Consider the following 15,961-nt stretch of genomic DNA (forward strand, 5'->3'; position numbering starts at 1 on the left):
AAGTGAAGCAGGTGGTTTATGGAAAGCCTTGAATGACTAGCAGTTTTTTTTTAACGTAGTTGCTGATTTGGAGATTGTCCATGTTGTGGTTTGTTGTTTTGCCTCGTTTACTAAAAGACATTTTTCCAAAATTGTATCCATTCAACTTTTAAGTTTGGTTTAGTTTCTAAAGCTCCATTTAAACTTGCACTGTTCTGATTCACTATAGAAACAGATCTTATCACACATGTGAAAAGTGCAAAAACTGCCAAACTGCAAAATGTGATCCTGTAGTAAGCATCAAGTTTTAAGCTCAAAGCGGTTTACAAATTTTATAGCTTACTGTTAATAGTATTGTGGCCTACAGAGGGCACTCCTGCTGCCCAAATGCGACACAGACAGACGCAGAGGTACAAGTATACACGTTTTTTATTTTTATTTTCCCTCATGGGAAATGCCTTCCCTGTTTCCCACAAGTACAGCACAGTTCAAAAATACAGCACAAAACTCTTCTTCGTTCTCTCTTTTCTTTCTTTTTTCCTCCACTCCTCTTATCGAGCTTTGTCTTCTCCCACCTGCCTGTGGCTGCCATAGTAGTGGCTGTTGGCTGTTTTTATAAGGCACGCAAATGTGCTCCAGGTGCTCGTTGACTCAGTTCTGGCCGCACTTCCAGGTGTGGCGAAAGTGCTGCAGTTAAAGGCTCAGTAGCACGTGAGCGGACAGGCTATCATTCTGCAATGGTTGGAGATCCGGTCTTCCTTCTCTCGGTCTTCCCCCTGCTCTGGGGTGCAGCGACAGTCTGGGTCTCTGGGTCTGGAACAGTATCCAATGTGTGAATAATTTGTATATTGCATAAAATATTTTATTTATTATGCGAGTCTTTTTTCTTCTATACCAGATTTGTTTGTCCACTGTAACACTGAGAAATAATTTCCCGAATTAATAAACGAAAAATTTAATTAAAGACAACCATTAAAACCTCTAAACTTTACTGTCTTTGTTTTAACTAACCCTGACAATACAGTAAGCTACAGCTGCCATTGCAAAGAGAGAGAACGTTAGGAGTACGAGCTGATACAGCACATTGCCGCACCCATCACATGACAAACCAACTCAGGATCCCAGATTAGGACTCGAGTGCAGTCATGCAACAGGTGACACCTCAGCACCACTCTAGTTCAGATGGAATGGAGCAGTGTGAGGTGTTTTTTTTTATAGTGGCTGGAGTGCCAATTCTGCCACTAACCCCCAAGTTTTTCCCTGCAGGTTGGAGGGTCTACAAAAATTGGAAATCAGATTTAGCCATAAAAATGACCTTTCATTTCTAGGTTTGTTCTTTGAGAATGTTTTAACATTTAGAATACATCACTTTTTGTGTTCGTTCCTTCATTTTGACATAAACATAAGTACAAGGTACTCAGTTAGATTAAAATACACAGTATAACAGCTTTCTGTAATATTGTACCATGCTCATATGAGTAGTTTAATAATGCTTTAAATTTTATGAAACTGAAGTACAAATTATTCATTATTGGGCCAGTGTTTCATATTTGATGGGACACAGTTGAGAGCTGCAAATGCCTTTGTGTTTACATATCATACATCACAGACTGCTGTACAAATTACAACCATTTGTATGCAAAAAGATGCATCTTTTTGCATTTTGTGTGTAATAAATTTTAAAGACCTGGGGCCTCATGTATAAACCGTGCATTTGCACAAAAATGATACGTATGCCCGTTTCCATGCTCACATCACATTGTATAAAAACTAAACTTTACGTTAAGCCACACACATTCTCACGCCAGCTCAGTCCATAACATATGCAAGTTTTGGGCTCTGTTTTGCAAAGTGGTGGCACCCAGCGTCAATGCAGTGCTACTGTTCCTGTGTGGTTTCTGTTTATTTTTTAGATTCATATCCATGACGTGGCTTTATCAAATACTGTGAAATTAACCTCATATCATTTATTAGTTTAAGGCATCTGATTGTAATCAACCTGTAACCATATAATGGTGCACGGAATGGCCAAACTGTTCCAAATACAATAGCTATTTTAGCGTTTTTACTCTCAGTGCACCACTCAGAGTATTTTAACCCACTGTATCTGAGTGTGGAATCACAGCTGTACAGCAGCTGATCGGAAATGTCTACAGCAGATTGTGTTGAGAGCGGAGAGAATCATCAGGATACAGCTTCCAGCACACTTTGCCTCAGCCATGGGCACAGTCTTTCTGAACTTCTCCAATTCGGCAAATGCTTCAGTGCCTTTCCTGTAGGGACCTTGCGGTTCAGAAACAGTTTCATCACAAGAGCTCTAAACGCACTCAAATAAGTCCATCAAGTGCTCTCGGTAGAACTGTTTGTACTTATTAGTACAATTACCTGACTGTAAACTTGTAATACAGTTGTAATATTGCTCAACCTGAGCCACTTACTGTATGCTTTCCTAGTGTATATTTTTCGTTGTTTTTTATTGTATTATTGTTATTGTCATTATTGTTGTTGTTGTTCTATCATTTTATAGGAAAATATGTTTATGGAGGATTTTCATATTGAATCTCATTGTAAAATACAATAACAACAAAAGTATTCAATTCAGTTCAATAGAAGACAGCGCATATTTACAGATGATGACGACTGGCTTCTAAGTCTATTTAGATTTCCAAGCGCTATCATCTTGGAGCTTTTGATGTTATTTTTAATATGAAATGCAGTAAAATATGTATGTTACATTATACAGATACATTTTTAACTTCATTTAAATAATGTATACTGTGGATAATAAAGTGTGTGGACAACAGTAGCGATGAGCTAGCATCCCATTCAGGGATTGTTCATGCCTCCTGCTGTATGCTTGCTGGGACTGGATGGATGGGTAGATGGATGGAATAATTAAACATGTACTACGAAGATATTCCAAAGTTTCATAAAAGTTTTGAAGAATTGGCGTTCTAAGCTTACAGCTGACTTGACATTTATTACAGAGTTGATTGTGTGGCAATTGGTAACTTGGAGAAAGAAAAGGAAGGATGGGAATTGAGAGTATGTTTAAAAGAGACAGTACTGCTGCAATAAATTATTTCATTGAGTGTTGCGCACGGCACAGCAACCATCTTGCAATAGACAGAAACAATCTCTGAAAAGAGCACCGGCTCATCGCTACCACTGCACCACCATGCCCCATGTTTAATACATGCTTTAATGCCTATCATGAAAATTATATCAGGTATACATCTTAACATTTAAACTGTTCAGAGAGCTGTAATATCATGAGTGTAATGTATTCTATGTCCTGTCTGCGTAAGAGAGTACATAGAAGAGCACATAGAATATGAAGCAAGTAACATGCTACTTTAGTTATGATGGGATTTAAGATAGTAGTGAATTCAACGATTTTAAGATGACGTGTGTGACATTCTACTTTAATAACAAAAACTGATTAAAGTGGAAATTTCAAGATTAAAGTTGACATTTTGAACTAAAGTGTCCCTATTTTTTTCTTTTCTCAGTACCCTAATACACATCCATATGACACTCAGACGGTGGGCTACAACTCACCTTTTCATGGCGACTTCTTATTTATTTTGGGCACTGTGATACTTTCTCAACTTGAACTTTTAAGTTTCTCTGCCACTCTGTCATTTGATCAGCTTCCTTTTCTTGTTTATACCACTGCTTAAACGAACAAATAATACGTTTTTTCTTGGCTCCACTTGGCATTTCCTGAAATTCTTCTATTTTCCCTGTGCTCTTGCCATTGTCTTTTCACAGAATGCTAAACTTAAGGGGCTATTTATATTGCTTTGCATATTCAAAGAGACATAATTCTGGGAGGAGTTGGGGTGGGGCAGCAGGCGTGTTACATTTCACTTTGACCGGGATATATCTTGTTTGTGTCCATATGCCTTGTTCTAGTGTGAATTCTGTACACGCTGTTATACATGAAGCCCCTGGTTTGTAAAGAAGATGACATTAAGTTGAAGTTGAGAAAAAATGTAAAGGACTAAAAACTGGACTCTGCAATAAAACAATGAGTTAGGAAGAGCAAAAAAAATACCACTTATGTTTTGTTATAAATATTATAGTAATATTTTCTGTTATACTATTTGCGTCCAGTTATTTAAATTCATTCTTGTTTGTCATGGCATTGGAGAGTGGCAATGTGTTTAATATTCGCTGGACTTGCAAGTAAGAATTTCACTATACTTTATACATGTAACAATACCAATACCACTACTGTTACTACTACGATAAGTTTCCTGTAATGCACATAAAGTAGGTGTGCATGTGTAGTGCTGAATATAGCCTTTGCCAATTCATTTTGTGTTGGCCTTTGAAATTGGTTTGTACTGCATAAGACAGCAAGATGATTAGACAACAGGTCATGAAAGAAAAGTCAGCAACTTGGATGTACGTACATAGAAAAAGCAAATTAATCCATACCCTTAGCTGGGAGCAGATGGGCTAACTTTGGGGCCCTTAGGTGAGTCTAGCTTTGGCTATCCCATGACCTTCCTGTTAATATAAAAGCCCCATCTTTCTATACCTTACCTTCATGTAGTGCCCCATAGCATGCATTAAATGCAAATCCATTTTTCTGGCAACTGATGCAAAAAACATTTATTTTCACATATCAATGTAACAGTATATTATGGGCCATTGAAACGTGCATTAGGAAACACCAACCATATGATAGCAGCAGCTGTAACTGAAGGAATAAGCAGTGAAAATCTACTACATACAACACAAAATTAGTAATAAATTGATTTCTGCTAGTTTACAGAGTGGCCTACTGCGGTCTAGCTAGCTAGTCAACCAGCAACATTCACAAACCTTGGGAAATGCATAATACTGTACAATAGCAAAATACATGTCCCTACCTTCGTAAGCTGTTTATACTGGTGTTCTTTGCAGCAAAATCCTTTTGATTTCTGTAAACTCCAGTTGTTGAAGTGTCTCACATTCAAGTGGCATCAGTGTTTGACTGTTGAGTCTTTTCCGTTGTACTGCAGACCTCAGTCTACTTTGTGCCTTAGCCTGTTTTGATGAAGACCGTTCTTCATTGGCTTTAGTGGCAGGTAATCAGGGATGGACCGGCATCAAAAATTGGCCCTGAACTTTTGTCTAGACTTGCATGCCAGAACTGTGCCCAGGAACCAGCTATTCATGCACGCTTTAATTGAAGTGTATGTTATTCCAAATTGATTTATTAGTAAAGTTGTGTAATGACCTTGGGTTCAGTCCTGATAACCCCTCCCAAGTGTTGTAGGTTTTTGTTTTAAGCAGATTCACAAATTAATCATTTTTTCCGTTTACTGGTCTCATTTTTAATTATCTGGCCTTTTATTCCTTCCTTTGTTTTGCATGATAAAAGTGCAGTGATGTCACAGTTATATATGATCAGTTAAGGAACATCTATATTGTTGCAATGTCTTTAAATGTTTGGCCATTTTCTTTATAACTCTTTAGGTTTGTTCTCTTAACTGTATCTACATACTGGGAATTGATAAGCATTTTCAGTGTTACTCAGTTGTGTTTTTTAAATACTGACCTAATTAACCAAAAAAGTATAAAGCAAAAATAAATTAATGCATTTACCACACATATTCATTCTTTATTTAGTTCTGCTCTGCCCCATTGCAGATGCTTCACTTGGCCTAAAGTGTGAGGTTCTGTTATGGATTAAGTGAGATTTTAGTCCTAACTAATGGTCTGTTCCTGGATTGCTAGCTAATGTTAACTTGAGTTTTAAAGTTGACTTACTTGTAAAATAAAGGACAAAATAGTTTAAAATAGTTTAAAAAATAAAATCAAAAGAGCAATCTTCTGTCTATGATGTCTTGTAAACATCTCTAATTTTTCTGTTTACCTTTCACCAGTGTGTTGTCTGATTTAATAAATTATTTGTTGTATGTAATAATAATTTTTGTATTGTGTTTTTGTCAGCTGTTCTGATGAGACATACAAGAAAGAATATCATTGTACTGACCACTTGTAGACACTGACCCTGCTGTAGCCCTTTGTGCATAAATTGTTAATTTGCTAACTTTCCTCTTGTGCATTCTTGTTGTTTGTTTCAGGGTGGAGTGTGAGAGAGTGTTTATGATCAAGTGATTGAACAGACAGGGCCATAAGTATTTGAAAAGTGACCTTTGGTAAAGTGAGGTCCATAGCCGATTGCCTTTTTAAATAAATAATCGCTGCACTTGCAGGTTAAGGATGGAACGTGGTAGTATGGCGGGAGCCGTTCCCGGGTGCGATGTGGCATGGGCTTATCCGCACTTACGTGCATGGGTGCATGGATCCTGTGGCCATAATTAATGCCTGGAGCTGCTAATCACCAGACCTGTGCCACTTCCCCACATAAAAAGGAGAAGCGTGAGTGCGGAGAGGGAGTTCAAAAAGAAAGAAACATAGAGGGATGTTAAAAAGAGAAGAAGAATGCAGGAGGTGTTAAGCGCTGGTGCGGTATCGAGCAAGCAAGATAGAGCAGGTTTGCTGGTGAAGGCAGGAAGCTGGGAGAAGAGCCCCTAAGGAGGAGTGTGTGGCAGACACTTGGTGGAGTACAGTTGGAGGAGGTTGCTCAAGCTGAGCAGTATTGAGGAGCTGGAGTTACCGGCAGTGTGGGCGACTCGCAAAGGAAGGCAGCAGGAGTCGAGGAAGTTTGGAAGGGAGAGCCACAATGTGAGTACCCTGGTCATTGGGAACCCGAGTCTCGGTCCGGCAATGGAGGGTGGTCCAGATCTAATTATGCAGATCCAGATCGTCTAGATGACCTTGATTTTTGCAGGGACGATTCCAGTTCGGAGAGAAGACGATTCTTCATGTCGTCAGTTCGCACACTTCTCGATGGTTCGGGATTTTTCGGGTGATTTCCTATGTAATAAACTTAATAAGTTATAGCATAATGAAAATTGCATAATTAGATCTGGACCACCCTACATGTAGCCAGGGGATGGAAGGCAACTGGACCAGAGGAAGGTCAGCTGCGACTCCCCTGTTGCAAGGCCTGTATGGGAAAAGTAGGGGAGCCGGGATTTTTTAAAAAGGGACTGCTTCCTACCTGTTGTACCTATTTATTGGATTTTTAACCTCCATTTTCACCTCTTTTCTATGGATTATTTATTTATGGACGCTTTGGAAGAACTGCACTATTTATTTGAACACTGTTTTGATTTTTTGATTAATAAAATCACTTGCACCTTCCCGTTGCTTTGTGTAGTGTCCTCATTGCATTTCTCATCCTGGTCATGACTATCGATGGTGTCGGGTTCAAGAATCTCCCAAAAGTGAGAAGAGGGAACATGGAGCAGGATCCGCACCATCACATGACACAATTTTCATAAATTTCAATTTGCTTAATCCACCACAATGGATTTAAAACAGAACAATTAACATGTGATTGAAATGCAGACGTTCAGCTTTAATTCAAGGTTTTTACCAAAAGTATCGTATGCGTGGTTTAGGAATGACAGACATTTTTATACGTGGTCCCCCCATTTTCAGAGTCTCAACAGTATTTGGACAAAGTAACATAATCATAATATAATGATCATTTTCAATATTTGATTGAAAATCCTTTACAGTCAATGACTGCCTGAAGTTTAGAACCCGTGACCTCCTCCAAGTGCTGGGTTTCCACCCTAGTGATACTTTGCCAGACTTTCAGCTGCTTGTTCTTTGGCCTTTGTGCCATCAGCTTTGTCAACAGCAAGTGAAATGCATGTCCAATTGAGTTGAGGCCAGTTGATTGACTTGGCCTTTGAGGAATATTCCACTACATTGCGTTGTCCATCTGTACTGTGAACATTTGACTGAATTTGAGCAGATAATAGAGCCCTACACACTAGAATGGCGCTTTTCCACTGCATAGTACGGCACGACATGGTTCAGTTCAGCTCACTTTTGGGGGGTTTTCCACTGGGAACAGTACCTGGTACCTGGTCCTTTTTTTAGTACCACCTCAGCCGAGGTTCCAAGCGCGCCGAACCATTACCAAACGTGACGTGTAAACTCTGCTGGTCATTGATTGGCCGGAGAAAATCGTCATTATTGCGTCACTGAACTTGCGACACGAGACACAACAGACCGCTAGATTTTTAGCACAGCCAGCGAAGGTTCGGACGCACCATTTTGTTTTAACCAAAAATGGCTGTTTCGTGGTCTATTGAGGAAGTACAGACGTTCCTCTCGTTGGTAGCCGAGGAACGAATCCAGCGAGAGCTGGATGGGGCGACGCGGAATGAAAAAGTTTTTCAGGAGGTCGTTAGGCTCTTGGGCGCACATAGCTACCATCGGACTTACAAACAGTGTAGGGACAAGTTAAAAAAAAATGAAGAGCGACTACAGGAGTATAAGTGTGTTTGTTTGTGGCGCGTTTACGATGATGTCCCGGCAGGAGAGGCGGCGCAACTATAACGACACGTGAATAATCCCGCCCACTCTAAAGCGGTACTAAACTGCAGTCGAAATGCAAACCGAGCCGAACTGAGCCGGACCAAGGTGAGCTGTACTGAACCGTGCTGTGCCGTACTATGCAGTGGAAAAGCGCCAGAATTCATCCTGCTACTTCTGCCAGCAGTCATGTCATCAATAAACACTAGTGATTGACTTCCATTCACAGCCATGCATGCCCATGCCATAAAACTGCCGCCACTATTTTTCACAGATTATGTGGTATTCATTGGATCGTGAGCTATTTCTTCTCTTCTCTTTCCATCATTCTGGCACATATTGATCTTGAAGTTTGCTTTGTCCAAAGAAAATTGTTCTAGAACTGGACAGGCTCTTCAAAAATGCTCTCTGGCAAAGGCTAACCTGCCCTTCCTATGCTTGAGGTTTACCAGTGGTTTGCATCTTGTGGTAAACCCTCTGTCTATAGTTTCTCTCGATTGCAGACTTTGGCAATGATAGGTCTACCTCCCTGAGAATGTTCTTGGTTTGGCTAAATGTTGTGAAAGGGTTTTTCTTCTCCAAGGACAGAATTCTGCAATCATCCAGAACAGTTGACTTCTGTGGTTTTCCAGGCCTTCTAGAGTTGCTAAGTGGGTTCCTTCTCTTTAGGAAAGTACCAGATGGTTGGTTTGACCAATTCTGGTGTTTCTGCTATCTTTCTGAAGGGTTTGCTTTGTTATTTTACCCTAATGTTGGGCTGTTTTTTTTTGGTTTTTTTTTGGGACAGCTCTTTGGACCTCATTTTGAGAGTTCACAGTCACAGCTTCCAAATGCAAATTCCACACTTGGAATCAATTCCAGACTTGTTATCTGTGTAATAGTTAATGAAATATTGAGGGACCTGCTCCTAGCTGGCTATGGAGCAGCTTGTCAGTCAAATGTCCAAATACTTTTGAGCCTCTGAAAATGGGTGGAGGGTGGACCACTGTCATTCCTAAATGGCTCATACCATTTACTGTACCTATATTTGGTAAACTCCTTTAATTAAACCTGAAAGTCTACTCTTCAATCACATAATGATTTCTTTATTTGAGATGTATTGTGGTGGGTTGCAGAGACAGAATTCTGACAATTGTGTCACTGGCAGAATGCTTATGGGCCTGACTGTACATGTCAAATGCAGACTTCCAGCAATATGCTACTTTATATGTTAGAAACTTTGTCAAAAGGAAGCTGCCCAGCTTCCCTAATCTCCCATCAACAGCAAAGCTTGAATCTTCATTACTGTAGCTAGGAATGATGAAGATATTGATAGTATTTCCAGACTCTACCAACTAATTTCACGGTGTGCACCTCCCGATAGTTTAAGGCAATGATGGGAAAGGGACCTCTCAATTAATATTTCAGACAAGGAATGAATTTAAATTATTCATAACATACACTGCTCTTCAGTCTGTGAAAAGCATGGTGTAATTCATCTGAAAACCGTACACTGCGAACATCTTCTATAATGTATAATTTATCAGAACCCTCCTAAATGTAAATGATGTCAATTCTTTGACTTGGTTAGCTTCTTTGGAATTTGGCAAGAGTCCAATAATGCTGTTCTAACACAAGTCTGCCAGGACTCTGCTTCAGCTATGTTATTTTTTTAATATTTTAATATACATGAACAACTATCTCACAATGGTTTTTTTTTTCTTGTGTTGCTCTCAGAACTGGGTGGAGGTGAGGTATCAAGTGTCTGTTATGTTGATTTTTCCAGAATGCTGTACTTTGTACATTTAATTTAACTGACTATAAAATGACATCAAAAACTCAGAATCAATGTCTCCATAATGGGACAGTTAACTTCGTGAGCTGGAATGTTAAAGGCCTGAAGCACGAATTAAAGTTCTCTCTCACCTAACAGGTCTAAACGCTAAGATAGTATTTTTACAGGAGACCCATTTACTAAGAAAGGATCAGTTCCGGCTGCAAAAAGACTGGACTGGCCAAATGTTCCATTCTAGCTTTACAAAGAAAACTAGAGGTGTGGGAATTCTCATACATAGAACAGTCTCATTTGTAGCATCAGATGTAGTATTGGATCCTGAAGGGAGATATGTAATGGTCATGGGAGACTTATCTAACTGTAAAATGATTTTGATAAATGTTTATGCACCTAATGTTGATGATAAGGAATTTATACAAAATTTATTTGCATCCATTCCCAATCTGAACACTCATAAACTTATAATGGCTGGGGACTTTAATTGTGTTTTAAATCCACTCTTAGATAGGACTTCTTCCACGGGGGAACAGCGTCTAACACCGCAAAGATAATTACAAAGTTTATAACTGATCACAACTTATTAGACCCTTGGAGGTTTTTAAACCCAAACTCAAAAACATATTCTTTCTACTCACCAGTACATCATTGCTACTCAAGGATTGATTATTTCTTTATAGATAATGACTTCTTGCCTATGATTAAATCTTGCAAATACGATGCTATTGTTATTTCTGACCATGCACCTCTGATCTTGGAGCTAAAGTTACTAAGCCCCACACACTCACCTCGCAGATGGCGTCTCAACCCGCTTCTATTAGCAGACGAGAATTGTACAGAATTCATATCCAAACAAATCAATTTCTTCCTAGAGACAAATACATCCTCAGAGATTTCTGCAGGAATACTCTGGGAAACTCTTAAGGCCTTCTTAAGAGGACAGATTATCTCATATCTTTCCCACAGAAATAAATTAGAAAACAAGAAAGTAGCAGAGATAAAAGGCAAAATTACTAGAATAGATGAAGAACATACCAGACTACCAAGCGAGACTCTACATAGGAAAAGGCAGGCTCTGCATTCAGAACTAAACCTCTTGACAACTAAAGAAACTGAACAACTAATTTATAAATCCAGACATCATTACTATGAACATGGAGAAACAGCTAATAAGCTTTTAGCTCAACAAATTCACAAGCAAGAAGTGCGCAACGCAATCTCAGTAATCACCAACGCGAACGGAGATAAAATCATCAACCACAAAAATATAATGCACACTTTCAGAGACTACTATAAATCCTTATATACTACTGAGTTTAAAGAAGACAATACACAATCTAATGCATTTCTGGATACATTACAAATACCACAAATAGACACTTTTAGTGCGGAGGAACTTGATAAACCTCTGGCGTTATCAGAATTACTAGATGCTATAAAGTCACTTCAAGGCGGAAAGCAGCCGGCCCTGATGGCTACCCTGCAGAATTTTACAAGAAATTCTCCGCTCAGCTAGCTCCCCTCCTATTAGCAACATTTACAGAAGCCAGAGGCAACCAAACTCTTCCTTAAACCTTTCGCTAAGCACTAATAACCGTTTTTCCAAAACAAAATAAGGACTTATTACAATGTGCATTATACAGACCAATTTCACTTTTGAATAATGATGTTAAAATACTCTCTAAAATCATAGCTAGAAGGATGGAGAAAGTGCTCATCCATCCATCCATCCATTCTCTTCCGCTTATCCGAGGTCGGGTCGTGGGGGCAGCAGCTTAAGCAGAGGCCCAGACTTCCCTCTCCCGGCCACTTCTTCCAGCTCTTCGGGGAGAATCCCAAAGGCGTTCCCAGGCCAGCCGGGAGACATAGTCCCTCCAGCGTGTCCTGGGTCTTCCCCGGGGCCTCCTCCCGGTTGGACGTGCCCGGAACACCTCACCAGGGAGGCGTCCAGGAGGCATCCTGATCAGATGCCCGAGCCACCTCATCTGACTCCTCTCGATGCGGAGGAGCAGCGGCTCTACTCTGAGCCCCTCCCGGATGACTGAGCTTCTCACCCTATCTTTAAGGGAAAGCCCAGACACCCTGCGGAGGAAACTCATTTCAGCCGCTTGTATTCGCGATCTCGTTCTTTCGGTCACTACCCATAGCTCATGACCATAGGTGAGGGTAGGAGGTAGATCGACTGGTAAATTGAGAGCTTTGCCTTACGGCTCAGCTCCTTTTCACCACGACAGACCGATGCAGAGCCCGCATCACTGCGGATGCCGCACCGATCCGCCTGTCGATCTCACGCTCCATTCTTCCCTCACTCGTGAACAAGACCCCGAGATACTTGAACTCCTCCACTTGGGGCAGGATCTCTCCCCAACCCTGAGAGGGCGCTCCACCCTTTTCCGGCTGAGGACCATGCTCTCGGATTTGGAGGTGCTGATTCTCATCCCAGCCGCTTCACACTCAGCTGCGAACCGATCCAGAGAGCTGAAGATCACGGCCTGATGAAGCAAACAGGACAACATCATCTGCAAAAGCAGTGACCCAATCCTGAGTCCACCAAACGGACCCCTTCAACACCCTGGCTGCGCCTAGAAATTCTGTCCATAAAGTTATGAACAGAATGGTGACAAAGGGCAGCCCTGGCGGAGTCCAACTCTCACTGGAAGCGGGCTCGACTTACTGCGGCAATGCGGACCAAGCTCTGACACGGTTGTACAGAGACCGAACAGCTCTTATCAGGGGTCCGGTACCCCATACTCCCGAGCACCCCCACAGGATTCCCGAGGGACACGGTCGAATGCCTTTTCCAAGTCCACAAAACACATGTAGACCGGTCGGGCAAACTCCCATGCACCCTCAGGACTCTGCTAAGGGTGAAGAGCTGGTCCACTGTTCAGCGACCAGGACGAAAACCACACTGTTCCTCCTGAATCCGAGGTTGACTATCCGGCGGACCCTCCTCTCCAGAACCCCGAATAGACTTTTCCAGGGAGGCTGAGGAGTGTGATCCCTCTATAGTTGGAACACACCCTCCGGTCCCCCTTTTTAAAGAGGGGGACCACCCCGGTCTGCCAATCCAGAGGCACTGCTCCCGATGTCCATGCGATGTTGCAGAGACGTGTCAACCAAGACAGTCCTACAACATCCAGAGCCTTAAGGAACTCGGTATCTCATCCACCCCGGGGCCCTGCCACCAAGGAGTTTTGACCACCTCGGTGACTTCAGTCCCAGAGATGGGAGAGCCCACCTCAGAGTCCCCAGGCTCTGCTTCCTCGTGGAAGGCATGTTAGTGGGATTGAGGAGGTCTTGAAGTACTCCTCCCACCGACCCTAGCGTCGAAGTGAGGTCAGCAGCGCACCATCCCCACCATATACGGTGTTGACACTGCACTGCTTCCCCTCCTGAGGCGCGGACGGTGGACCAGAATCTCCTCGAAGCCGTCCAAAGTCGTTCTCCATGGCCTCTCAAACTCCTCCCATGCCCGAGTTTTGCCTCAGCAACAACGAAGCAGCGTTCGCTTGGCCTGCGGTACCTATCAGCTGCCTCCAGAGACCCACAGGACAAAAAGTCCTATAGGACTCCTTCTTCAGCTTGACGGCATCCCTCACGCGGTGTCCACCAACGGGTTGGGGATTGCCGCCACGACAGGCACCGACCACCTTGCGGCCACAGCTCCGGTCAGCCGCCTCAACAATAGAGGCACGGAACATGGCCCATTGGACTCAATGTCCCCACCTCCCTCGGGGCGTGGTTGAAGTTCTGCTGGAGGTGGGAGTTGAAGCTACTTCTGACAGGGGACTCTGCCAGCCGTTCCCAGCAGACCCTCACAACACGTTTGGGCCTACCAGGTCTGACCGGCATCTTCCCCCACCATCGAAGCCAACTCACCACCAGGTGGTGATCAGTTGACAGCTCCGCCCCTCTCTTCACCCGAGTGTCCAAGACATATGGCCGCAAGTCTGACGACACGACCACAAAGTCGATCATCGACCTGAGGCCTAGGGTGTCCTGGTGCCAAGTGCACATATGAACACCCTTATGCTTGAACATGGTGTTGTTATGGACAATCCGTGGCGAGCACAGAAGTCCAATAACAAAACACCGCTCGGGTTCAGATCGGGGCCATTCCTCCCAATCACGCCCTTCCAGGTCTCACTGTCATTGCCACGTGAGCATTGAAGTCTCCCAGCAAAGCGAGGGAATCCCAGAAGGTATGCCCTCTAGCAACCCTCCAGAGACTCCAAAAGGGTGGATACTCCAAACTGCTGTTGGCATACGCACAAACAACAGTCAGGACCCTTCCCCACCCGGCGGAGGGAGGCCACCCTCTCGTCCACGGGGTAAACCCCAATGCACAGGCTCCAGTGGGGGCAATAAGTATGCCCACACCTGCTCGGCGCCTCTCACCGGGGGCAACTCCAGAGTGGTAGAGAGTCCAGCCCCTCTCAAGGAGATTGGTTCCAGAGTCCAAGCTGTGCGTCGAGGTGAGTCCGACTATATCTAGCCGGAACCTCTCGACCTCGCGCACTAGCTCAGGCTCCTTCCCCTTCAGAGAGGTGACATTCCACGTCCCAAGAGCCAGTTTCTGTAGCCGAGGATCAGACCGCCAAGGACAAAGAGCGGTTCAATAAACCTCCAATGAAAAATAAAAACTGCGGACAACGTTTTCCCTTGCCCGGACGCGGGTCACCGGAGCCCCCCTCTGGAGCCAGGCCTGGAGGTGGGGCTCGATGGCGAGCGCCTGGTGGCGGGCCTGCACCCATGGGGCTCGGCCGGGCACAGCCCGAAGAGGTAACGTGGGTCCTCCTCCTCATGGGCTCACCACCTATGGGAGGGGCCAAGGAGGTTGGGTGCAATGTGAGTTGGAGAAAGTGCTCCCCTCGGTAATATCACAAGATCAAACTAGATTTATCAGGGGCCGACACTTATCTTCAAATCTTTGACGCCATTTTAATGTAATATACTCACCAACTAAATCAAACACCCCAGAAATATATTTTGATCATTGGATGCAGAAAAAGCATTTGACATGATTTGAATGGAAATACCTTTTTTACTACATTGGAGAAATTTGGGTTTGGCCCAAACTTTTGTGCATATATCAAATTACTGTATACTAACCCAGAAGCTTCAGTTTGTATCAACAACATTTGCTCAGACTACTTTAAACTAGAACGTGGCACTAGACAAGGATGCCCCTTGTCAACACTGCTGTTTGAAATTACCATTGAACCACTGGCAATACACTGTCGAAATACTGATCAGATAAAGGGGATTATCAGAGAAGGACTAAAACAGAAAATTTCATTATATGCAGATGATATGGTACATATCAGACCCACAAAATTCTGTGCATGCAGTCTTAACAGCACTCACAGAATTTCAAAAGATCTGGTCTCAGAATTAATCTGAATAAAAGTGTACTCTTTCCAGTGAATTCTCAAGCATATAATATTAGATTAGACACCCTACCTTTTATCATTGCAGAACAGTTTAAATACCTAGGGGTAAACATCACAAGTAAACATAAAGCTCTTTATCAACAAAATTTCGCCGTCTGCATGGAAAAAATTAAGCAAGCCTTGCATAGATGGTCAACCCTTCATCTCACACTAGCTGGAAGAATTAACACTGTTAAGATGAATATTCTTCCTAAGCTCCTTTTTTATTTCAAAACATCCCGATATACATTAATAAATCATTCTTTAAGCAATTAGATTCAACAATAACCTCATTTATTTGAAACTCAAAACATCCACGCATCCAAAGAGCGACCCTACAAAGACAAAAGGCAGAAGGCGGCATGGCTCTACCTTTTAT

This window comes from Polypterus senegalus, chromosome 1 (genome assembly GCF_016835505.1).
Source record: "Polypterus senegalus isolate Bchr_013 chromosome 1, ASM1683550v1, whole genome shotgun sequence".
NCBI lineage: Eukaryota > Metazoa > Chordata > Cladistia > Polypteriformes > Polypteridae > Polypterus > Polypterus senegalus.